The 11,043-nt window shown below is 48.4% G+C and overlaps 1 protein-coding gene across 2 annotated transcripts in view; it reads left to right on the top strand.

Annotated features, from left to right (window-relative positions):
- Positions 1-2,431: 2,431 nt before the first annotated feature.
- The window catches only part of LOC122939161 (solute carrier family 52, riboflavin transporter, member 3-B-like), a 50,134-nt gene continuing 41,522 nt past the window's right edge, over positions 2,432-11,043 (top strand). The window contains exons 1-2 of one of the 2 annotated variants that reach the window (XM_044295163.1): positions 2,443-2,513; positions 4,957-5,071. The gene's annotated coding sequence lies outside the window, so the exon portion shown is untranslated. Of the gene's footprint in view, positions 2,514-4,956; positions 5,072-11,043 lie in introns of both variants that reach the window. The other variant, XM_044295161.1, reaches the window with a different exon arrangement.

Raw genomic sequence — 11,043 nt, 5'->3', positions numbered from 1 at the left:
GCCGTCTGGGTGCTGTGTGTAGCCGTCTAGGTGCTGTGTGTAGCCGTCTGGGTGCTGTGTGTAGCCGTCTGGGTGCTGTGTGTAGCTGTCTAGGTGCTGTGTGTAGCTGTCTGGGTGCTATGTGTAGCTGTCTGGGTGCTGTGTGTAGCCGTCTGGGTGCTGTGTGTAGCCGTCTGGGTGCTGTGTGTAGCCGGCTGGGTGCTGTGTGTAGCCGGCTGGGTGCTGTAATGTTGTGTGTTGCTGTCTGGGTGCTGTAATGTGTGTAGCTGTCTGGGTGCTGTGTGTAGCTGTCTGGGTGCTGTGTGTAGCCGTCTGGGTGCTGTGTGTAGCCGGCTTGGTGCTGTGTGTAGCTGTCTGGGTGCTGTGTGTAGCTGTCTGGGTGCTGTAATGTTGTGTGTAGCTGTCTGGGTGCTGTAATGTGTGTAGCTGTCTGGGTGCTGTGTGAAGCTGTCTGGGTGCTGTAATGTTGTGTGTAGCTGTCTGGGTGCTGTAATGTTGTGTGTAGCTGTCTGGGTGCTGTGTGTAGCTGTTTGGGTGCTGTGTGTAGCTGTCTGGGTGCTGTGTGTAGCTGTCTGGGTGCTTTGTGTAGCTGTTTGGGTGCTGTGTGTAGCTGTCTGGGTGCTGTGTGTAGCTGTCTGGGTGCTGCAATGTGTGTAGCTGTCTGGGTGCTGTGTGTAGCCGTCTGGGTGCTGTGTGTAGCTGTCTGGGTGCTGTGTGTAGCTGTCTGGGTGCTGTGTGTAGCCGTCTGGGTGCTGTGTGTAGCCGGCTTGGTGCTGTGTGTAGCTGTCTGGGTGCTGTGCTGTGTGTAGCTGTCTGGGTGCTGTGTGTAGCCGGCTGGGTGCTGTGTGTAGCCATCTGGGTGCTGTAATGTGTGTAGCTGTCTGGGTGCTGTGTGTAGCCGGCTGGGTGCTGTGTGTAGCTGGCTGGGTGCTGTGTGTAGCTGTCTGGGTGCTTTGTGTAGCTGTCTGGGTGCTGTGTCTAGCTGTCTGGGTGCTGTGTGTAGCTGTCTGGGTGCTGTAATGTGTGTAGCTGTCTGGGTGCTGTAATGTTGTGTGTAGCTGTCTGGGTGCTGTAATGTGTGTAGCTGTCTGGGTGCAGTGTGTTGCTGTCTGGGTGCTGTGTGTAGCCGTCTGGGTGCTGTGTGTAGCTGTCTGGGTGCTGTGTGTAGCTGTCTGGGTGCTGCAATGTGTGTAGCTGTCTGGGTGCTGTGTGTAGCCGTCTGGGTGCTGTGTGTAGCCGTCTGGGTGCTGTGTGTAGCTGTATGGGTGCTGTGTGTAGCTGTCTGGTGCTGTGTGTAGCTGACTGGTGCTGTGTGTAGCTGTATGGGTGCTGTGTGTAGCTGTCTGGTGCTGTGTGTAGCTGTCTGGTGCTGTGTGTAGCTGTCTGGTGCTGTGTGTAGCCGTCTGGGTGCTGTGTGTGTGCTGTCTAGGTGCTGAGTGTAGCTGTCTGTAGCCGGCTTGGTGCTGTGTGTAGCTGTCTGGGTGCTGTGTTGGTGTCAGTGCTGTGTGTAGCTGTCTGGGTGCTGTGTTGGTGTCAGTGCTGTGTGTAGCTGTCTGGGTGCTGTGTGTAGCTGTCTGGGTGCTGTGTTGGTGTCAGTGCTGTGTGTAGCTGTCTGGGTGCTGTGTGTAGCTGTCTGGGTGCTGTGTTGGTGTCAGTGCTGTGTGTAGCTGTCTGGGTGCTGTGTGTAGCTGTCTGGGTGCTGTGTTGGTGTCAGTGCTGTGTGTAGCTGTCTGGGTGCTGTGTGTAGCTGTCTGGGTGCTGTGTTGGTGTCAGTGCTGTGTGTAGCTGTCTGGGTGCTGTGTGTAGCTGTCTGGGTGCTGTGTTGGTGTCAGTGCTGTGTGTAGCTGTCTGGGTGCTGTGTGTAGCTGTCTGGGTGCTGTGTTGGTGTCAGTGCTGTGTGTAGCTGTCTGGGTGCTGTGTGTAGCTGTCTGGGTGCTGTGTTGGTGTCAGTGCTGTGTGTAGCTGTCTGGGTGCTGTGTGTAGCTGTCTGGGTGCTGTGTTGGTGTCAGTGCTGTGTGTAGCTGTCTGGGTGCTGTGTGTAGCTGTCTGGGTGCTGTGTTGGTGTCAGTGCTGTGTGTAGCTGTCTGGGTGCTGTGTGTAGCTGTCTGGGTGCTGTGTTGGTGTCAGTGCTGTGTGTAGCTGTCTGGGTGCTGTGTGTAGCTGTCTGGGTGCTGTGTTGGTGTCAGTGCTGTGTGTAGCCGTCTGGGTGCTGTGTGTAGCTGTCTGGGTGCTGTGTGTAGCTGTCTGGGTGCTGTGTTGGTGTCAGTGCTGTACCCTCAGTCCTCCTGGTCACTATGACATAGCACTTACTTCACACTGAAGTCCGAAGCTCCTTGTGGAAGGGCAGAGTCACAGCTGCAGGTGTGAGGAGGGTGTAGCCTCTGCCTGTAGGTTATGTCTCATGTTCAGGGGGTGGTGACGGCTAGCCTTTCCCCAGTCACAGCTCTCTCTGCTGAGACAGAAGAAGAGTCCTATCCACAGAGCAGGGACTGATGCTTCTACTGGAGCCACAGGTAACACAAGGCAGGATGGTGGGAGGGACAGAAGGGTCCTGTAATATCACTACAAAGTGGTGCTGTATATCTGGAGAGCGGTGACGTCACCTCCTGTATAATATAACTGATATCTGGAGAGCGGTGATGTCACCTCCTGTATAATATAACTGATATCTGGAGAGCGGTGATGTCACCTCCTGTGTAATATAACTGATATCTGGAGAGCGGTGATGTCACCTCCTGTATAATATAACTGATATCTGGAGAGCGGTGACGTCACCTCCTGTATAATATAACTGATATCTGGAGAGCGGTGATGTCACCTCCTGTATAATATAACTGATATCTGGAGAGCGGTGATGTCACCTCCTGTGTAATATAACTGATATCTGGAGAGCGGTGATGTCACCTCCTGTATAATATAACTGATATCTGGAGAGCGGTGATGTCACCTCCTGTATAATATAACTGATATCTGGAGAGCGGTGATGTCACCTCCTGTATAATATAACTGATATCTGGAGAGCGGTGATGTCACCTCCTGTATAATATAACTGATATCTGGAGAGCGGTGATGTCACCTCCTGTATAATATAACGGATATCTGGAGAGCGGTGATGTCACCTCCTGTATAATATCACTGATATCTGGAGAGCGGTGATGTCACCTCCTGTGTAATATAACTGATATCTGGAGAGCGGTGATGTCACCTCCTGTGTAATATAACTGATATCTGGAGAGCGGTGATGTCATCTCCTGTATAATATAACTGATATCTGGAGAGCGGTGATGTCATCTCCTGTATAATATAACTGATATCTGGAGAGCAGTGATGTCATCTCCTGTATAATATAACTGATATCTGGAGAGCGGTGATGTCACCTCCTGTATAATATAACTGATATCTGGAGAGCGGTGATGTCACCTCCTGTATAATATAACTGATATCTGGAGAGCGGTGATGTCACCTCCTGTATAATATCACTGATATCCGGAGAGCGGTGACGTCACCTCCTGTGTAATATAACTGATATCTGGAGAGCGGTGATGTCACCTCCTGTGTAATATAACTGATATCTGGAGAGCTGTGACGTCACCACCTGTGTATAACTGATATCTGGAGAGCGGTGACGTCACCTCCTGTGTAATATAACTGATATCTGGAGAGCGGTGATGTCACCTCCTGTGTAATATAACTGATATCTGCAGAGCGGTGATGTCACCTCCTGTATAATATAACTGATATCTGCAGAGCGGTGATGTCACCACCTGTATAATATAACTGATATCTGGAGAGCGGTGATGTCACCTCCTGTATAATATAACTGATATCTGGAGAGCTGTGACGTCACCACCTGTGTAATATAACTGATATCTGCAGAGCGTTGATGTCACCACCTGTATAATATAACTGATATCTGGAGAGCGGTGACGTCACCTCCTGTGTAATATAACTGATATCTGGAGAGCGGTGACGTCACCACCTGTGTAATATAACTGATATCTGGAGAGCTGTGACGTCACCACCTGTGTAATATAACTGATATCTGCAGAGCGGTGATGTCACCTCCTGTATAATATAACTGATATCTGGAGAGCGGTGATGTCACCTCCTGTATAATATAACTGATATCTGGAGAGCAGTGATGTCACCTCCTGTATAATATAACTGATATCCGGGGAGCGGTGATGTCACCTCCTGTATAATATCACTGATATCTGAAGAGCGGTGATGTCACCTCCTGTATAATATAACTGATATCTGGAGAGCGGTGATGTCACCTTCTGTATAATATAACTTATCTTGTACATACATGACCCTGGCTTAAAGGGGTCCTCTCACTTCAGCAAGTGGCATTTATCATGTAGACAAAGTTATTACCAGGCACTTACTAATGTATTGCGATTCTCCATATTGCCTCCTTTGCTGGATAGCCTAATTTTTCCATCACATTATACACTGCTCGTTTCCATGGTTACGACCACCCTGCAATCCAGCAGCGGTGGCCGTGCTTGTACAACACAGGAAAAAGCGCCGGCCTTTCTGGTGGCCGGGATCGTGGGGGCGCACATAGTCCAGCACTTTTTTCTATTGTATGCAAGCATGGCCACCACTGCTGGATTACAGGGTGGTTGTAACCATGGAAACGAGCAGTGTATAATGTGATGGAAAAATGAATCTAGCCAGCAAAGGAGGGAATATGGAGAATCACAATACATTAGGAAGTGCCGGGTATTAACTGCATCTACATGATAAATACCTTTTGCTGAAGTGAGAGGACCCCTTTAACATCGTATGGTCCCTTATGTAATAGGGTATAAAGAAGAATCTCTCTACTGTAAGATTATACGGTTATTACTGGCCATCTAAGGCTGCATTGTGTGATCCATGTGACCGCTTTGGGCAGAGGGAAGAACAGAGGCCATCTCTTCCTCATCAGATATGTGATTCTTCTCATAGACTGGTTGTCGTCTGTAGAAGGTATGCTGCAGCTTCTCCGAGGAGTCCTCCACCTGCTGGGCCTGACCAGACGCCCCTCACATAGTTACAGCGCAGTAAGGCCCCTTTCACACGAGTGAGTATTTCGCGCGGGTGCATGATGCGAACGCATTGCAAGGGGCCTAAATTACCTACAATTTACATGGATTTGGGAGGTTTGTACAAATGGTTTACAGAGCAAGTCAACAACATCGGGCTAAATATATATGTAATCTATGCATTTACCCCCTGAGAGCACATACTTTGTGCAGCCCCTTTTGCTGCAGGCACAGATGCCCGTGTCTATAACTTATGCCATCTAGACCCCGGGATCTGTGCCCGTTCTGGTGGATGTTGTGTCCAGCAGTCTCTCATGGTATGTCTCTATAGCTCAGGACATCTAGACCCCGGAATCTGTGCCTGTTCTGGTGGATGTTGTGTCCAGCAGTCTCTCTGGGTATGTCTCTATAGCTCAGGACATCTAGACCCCGGGATCTGTGCCCGTTCTGGTGGATGTTGTGTCCAGCAGTCTCTCATGGTATGTCTCTATAGCTCAGGACATCTAGACCCCGGAATCTGTGCCTGTTCTGGTGGATGTTGTGTCCAGCAGTCTCTCAGGGTATGTCTCTATAGCTCAGGACATCTAGACCCCGGGATCTGTGCCCGTTCTGGTAGATGTTGTGTCCAGCAGTCTCTCGGGGTATGTCTATAGCTCAGGACATCTAGACCCCGGGATCTGTGCCTGTTCTGGTAGATGTTGTGTCCAGCAGTCTCTCAGGGTATGTCTCTATAGCTCAGGACATCTAGACCCCGGGATCTGTGCCCGTTCTGGTGGATGTTGTGTCCAGCAGTCTCTCATGGTATGTCTCTATAGCTCAGGACATCTAGACCCCGGGATCTGTGCCCGTTCTGGTAGATGTGTCCAGCAGTCTCTCAGGGTATGTCTCTATAGCTCAGGACATCTAGACCCCGGGATCTGTGCCCGTTCTGGTAGATGTTGTGTCCAGCAGTCTCTCGGGGTATGTCTATATAGCTCAGGACATCTAGACCCCGGGATCTGTGCCCGTTCTGGTGGATGTTGTGTCCAGCAGTCTCTCAGGGTATGTTTCTATAGCTCAGGACATCTAGACCCCGGGATCTGTGCCCGTTCTGGTGGATGTTGTGTCCAGCAGTCTCTCAGGGTATGTCTCTATAGCTCAGGACATCTAGACCCAGGATCTGCGCCAGTTCTGGTAGATGTTGTGTCCAGCAGTCTCTCAGGGTATGTCTCTATAGCTCAGGACATCTAGACCCCGGAATCTGTGCCCGTTCTGGTAGATGTTGTGTCTAGCAGTTTCTCGGGGTATGTCTCTATAGCTCAGGACATCTAGACCCAGGATCTGTGCCAGTTCTGGTGGATGTTGTGTCCAGCAGTCTCTCGGGGATGTCTCTATAGCTCAGGACATGTAGACCCCGGGATCTGTGCCCGTTCTGGTAGATGTTGCGTCCAGCAGTCTCTCTGGGTATGTCTCTATAGCTTAAGCCATCTAGACCTCGGGATCTGCGCCCGTTCTGGTAGATGTTGTGTCCAGCAGTCTCTCGGGGTATGTCTCTATAGCTAAGGACATGTAGACCCCGGGATCTGTGCCCGTTCTGGTAGATGTTGTGTCCAGCAGTCTCTCGGGGTATGTCTCTATAGCTTAGACCATCTAGATCCTGAAATCTGCACCCATTCTGGTAGATGTTGTGTCAAGCAGTCTCTCAAGGTATGTCTCTATAGCTTAGACCATCTAGACCCCGGGATCTGAGCCCGTTCTGGTAGATGTTGTGTCCAGCAATCTCTCGGGTATGTCTCTATAGCTCAGGACATCTAGACCCCGGGATCTGCGCCCATTCTGGTGGATGTTGTTGTGTCCAGCAATCTCTCGGGGATGTCTCTATAGCTCAGGACATCTAGACCCCGGGATCTGCGCCCATTCTGGTGGATGTTGTGTCCAGCAATCTCTCGGGAATGTCTCTATAGCTCAGGACATCTAGACCCCGGGATCTGAGCCAGTTCTGGTAGATGTTGTGTCCAGCAATCTCTCGGGGAAGTCTCTATAGCTCAGGACATCTAGACCCCGGGATCTGAGCCCGTTCTGGTAGATGTTGTGTCCAGCAATCTCTTGGGCATTGGGATTTGCATTGTGGAATTGTCGTATGTGTTTTGCGATAGGGGTAGCGTTGTCATTTCTGACGTCCCCTAGATGCTCGCCAATACGTCTTCTGAATTCTCGGGTGGTTTTACCCACATATTGGATTCCACATAAGCATGTGATTAGGTACATGAGTCCAGAGGTCTTACAGTTAATCAATGATCGGATGTCAAAAATGCTGCCCGTGTGTGCACGTAAACTGTTTACCTTGTAAAATGAATCCACATGCTACACAGGTGCCACATCTGTACGTCCCCAAAACAGTATTCCTTAACCAAGTCACTGTTCTTGGTGTCTGGAAGAAACTGTAGCCCACATATTGACCAATGTCCGGATCTGACCTGAGGATACCCCAGTATGTATTGAGGACCTGTCATACCTCAGAATGCGTGGTGTCAAAGGTTGCAATAATACGGGTATTTAAGACTGGGGTTCAGCAGGGTGTCTCTGTTCCTACATGAGGAATGTTGGTAAGCTTCATCGAGAACCTTTGCTGGATGTCCCCGTCTCGTAAATCTGCCCTGAAGATCCTTCGCAGCCATATGATATTTCTCAAGTGAGCTGCAATTACGTCGTATCCTGAGGTATTGACCTCTAGGTATACCTCTTTTCAGTGGATATGGCTGCCAGCTGTCCCAATGCAACAGTGTATTCGTGGCAGTGGGTTTGCGAAAACTATTGCTGACAATATTCCCATCTTGTCCCCTGGCAATCTTCAGATCCAAAAAGGTAATCTCATCCTTGTGGATCTCTGCCATAAAGAATAGGCCAAGTTCATTGACGTTAAGTGAATTAACAAACATGTGAAATTGTTGTTCGTTCCCCTTCCACAGAATGAACACATCGTCAATGAAGCGGAGCCATAGTAAAATGTGTTGGGACCAATCTGAGATTGTTTCCCCAACTACTATGTTGCGTTCCCACCAGCCCAGGTAGAGATGAGCAAAACCGGGGCACAAGGGCTTCCCATTGTCACTCCCCTGATCTGGTGGTAGATCTTTCTGTCAAAGAGGAAGATGTTTTTAGTCAAGATGAAATTCAAAAGGGACAGTACAAATTGGTTATGTGGGTAAAGATGTTCTCCCCTTTCTTGTAAGAAGTGTGCCACTTTTTCACAGCCCTGATCCTGAGGGACACTACTATACAATGCCTCTACACCGAGGCTTGCAAGAAGTGTCAGAGTCAATTTGAATGTCCTCCAGTTTTTTGAGGATGTCCATCAAGTACCTTGTGTACGACAGTAATGCAAACACAAAGTCTTAGGATAGTGTCAACGTATACCCCCAAATGATGTGTAAGGCTGCCTGTACCAGACACAATTGGCCTCCCCTTGAGAGGAGAAAGGCCTTTGTGAACTTTTGGTAAACCATAAAAGGAAGCCATTTGAGGGTGTAGGGGTAGAAGAAAGTTACATTCAGCACTAGTTAGGAGCCCCTGTTGTTGGGCTACATCCAGTAATGATTTTTAATCCCCTTCTGTATGCAGTAGTAGGATTATTATCCAGTATATTATAACATTCTTCATAGTTTAATATCCTATATCTCTTTGCATTTGTCAACATCCATTAAAACAATGTTGCCTCCCTTGTCCAAAGGCTTGATGACAATAGAGTCATCAGACCTTTGATTTCCTCAGATGTCAGGTTATTCTTGCCACAACTGTGAGAAGCCATTTTGATAACTGGTCAGTTACTACCTTCAGAAATGTGTCGATACGAGTGTTGTCACTCATTGGTGGATATTTGTTGGAGGGCTGGCGTAAATTGGTAAATGGTCCTATTCCTGGTCTTTTATCCCATCTTAACTGAGGGAGAACTTTAGGGCAAGACAATCTGAACTAAACAGACATAGCAGGATGATTCCTGACACAGGCCTTACTTTGTCAGCTGCCTCTTCTCTGAGCTGTTGGAACAATGATGCCTTGATGGCAGCTTTCTGGGAAGGTCTTTCAGGCCGCATTAAAGATGTGTTGGCAGGTCATGATATACCATCCACATTATCCACATTGGACAACTTGATTTCATTGGTCACCCGCACAGACCTGTCCTTTAGGGAACGTCTCAAGGAGATCACACACAAGAGGAGGCACCTGCATTTCAGAGACCCATGCTTATGCCTCCTGCACCTACAGCCCATGCAAATGGACATTGTCAGATTATCTGAGGAGGTGGTCACCACTGATGTAGGTAGGACTTATACATGTACTGCGGAGCCAAGGTTCATTAAATGTCTACCTGTCCCCTCAAGCAAGGAAACTCATGCCTAAAACATGATTGAAGAGACAGCCATGGGCAAAGACAAACTCTCCAAAATTAACTTTTCCTGCATCCCTGAAAGAAGCCCGAGGGCTGGGCCCACAGGTACAGAGGGCACACGATGCCACACAGACAACAGATCTTTCTTAGCAGTTGAGCTTACTGAACAATATAGTGAACAAGAAGCTGAGAATATATAAAACAGATTGGTAACAGAAAATAAACAGTGAATGTAACACAGACTAACAATAAACCAGTGAAGGTGATGTTTTCCCCAAAGTCCATTAAGCAGCTAAGCTGCACTTGTATGTTCCTGGACGAGTTCCTCGTTGAGGTGCAAGTATTGCTCATTACTATTTGTAATCCACAGGTAAATGTCTGTCTCTTTAAATCAGACTTCCCTGTTTGTAATCCATAGGTAAATGATGTCTGTCTCTTTCATTGCAGCTGTAATCCTTACTCCAGCTCCCAGCATATGACACCCTATGAGCAGCATGTGAGATAGGAAGGTGTCAGCGGATGGGTCCCATAGGGCTTTGCATTAGCTTGCAGCCCGTACACGACAATGCAACAAGTGTTATTGTCTGTCCAAATGCCACTTTACCAGTGTGGTGCAATGTGACGCGGCAGAGCCGCACTTACAGTTCCTTGAGCAGGTTCTTGGTGCTTTATCTTATTTCCTGGTCCACTCCAGAACTGGATCCTACAGACAAGACAAGGAAACCAAAAGTAACTAAATATATATTCAATGTAAATAATGTTTCTCATGATCTTCACCCCTATTGTCCTCCACTTCCTAAAATACCCCCAAACCCCTGCAACCAGCAAATAACTATTTATTTCTCCCTCCATCTTACCCACCCATCTGCCCTCCTCCTCAGATCTGTTCCTTAGCATAAAAGCTTCTTTCTCCAAACACATACAACCATCTCATGCTCTCTCCTCCTCCGACCTAACACTTTCTCTGCTTCTACTTACTGCTGGCGATAGATCTTCAAATCCTGGCCCTCCTCAGCAGATCCCCACTATCTTATCTACCTCCCACTATCAATTTCTATATACAACTTTCTGCAACCCCTTAAACCTGAAAACCATTCACCTGATCCTTGCCCCTCTTGCAAGAGCATAATGGAATGCTTGCAATACACTCTCCTATACTCATGACCTTTTCACCTCTCACAAACTTTCCTTTATGGGTTTAACAGAAACATGGGTGACACCCTGTGACACCACATCCCCTGGTGCACCCTCTTATAGCGGATTCCCCCCACCACCAGTAAACACGTAGAAGGAGTGAGTCTTCTCCTGTCAGACAATTGCTCCTACAGTCCAAATCCACTGCCACCCTCCATTATGCTACCTTCATTTGAAGTACATTCTGTCCACATCTACTCTCCCCCAACCTTCAAGTAGCTGTCATTTACCACCACCAGGCTCAGCCACAATCATTCTTGATGGCTCTTACACTTTTTCTGCTGACATCCCCACTATCGTCATGGGTGACTTCAACATCCCCTTTGACACATGCCGCTCTGCCGCCTCTAAGCTTCTAGCGCTCACTTCATCATTTGGTCTTTCACAGTGGTCCTCCACTCCCACCCACAGAGATGGTCACACTCTGGATCTTATCTTTACCTACTT

This window comes from Bufo gargarizans, chromosome 5 (genome assembly GCF_014858855.1).
Source record: "Bufo gargarizans isolate SCDJY-AF-19 chromosome 5, ASM1485885v1, whole genome shotgun sequence".
Lineage (NCBI taxonomy): Eukaryota > Metazoa > Chordata > Amphibia > Anura > Bufonidae > Bufo > Bufo gargarizans.
This window is presented reverse-complemented; position numbering and strand designations above follow the sequence as displayed.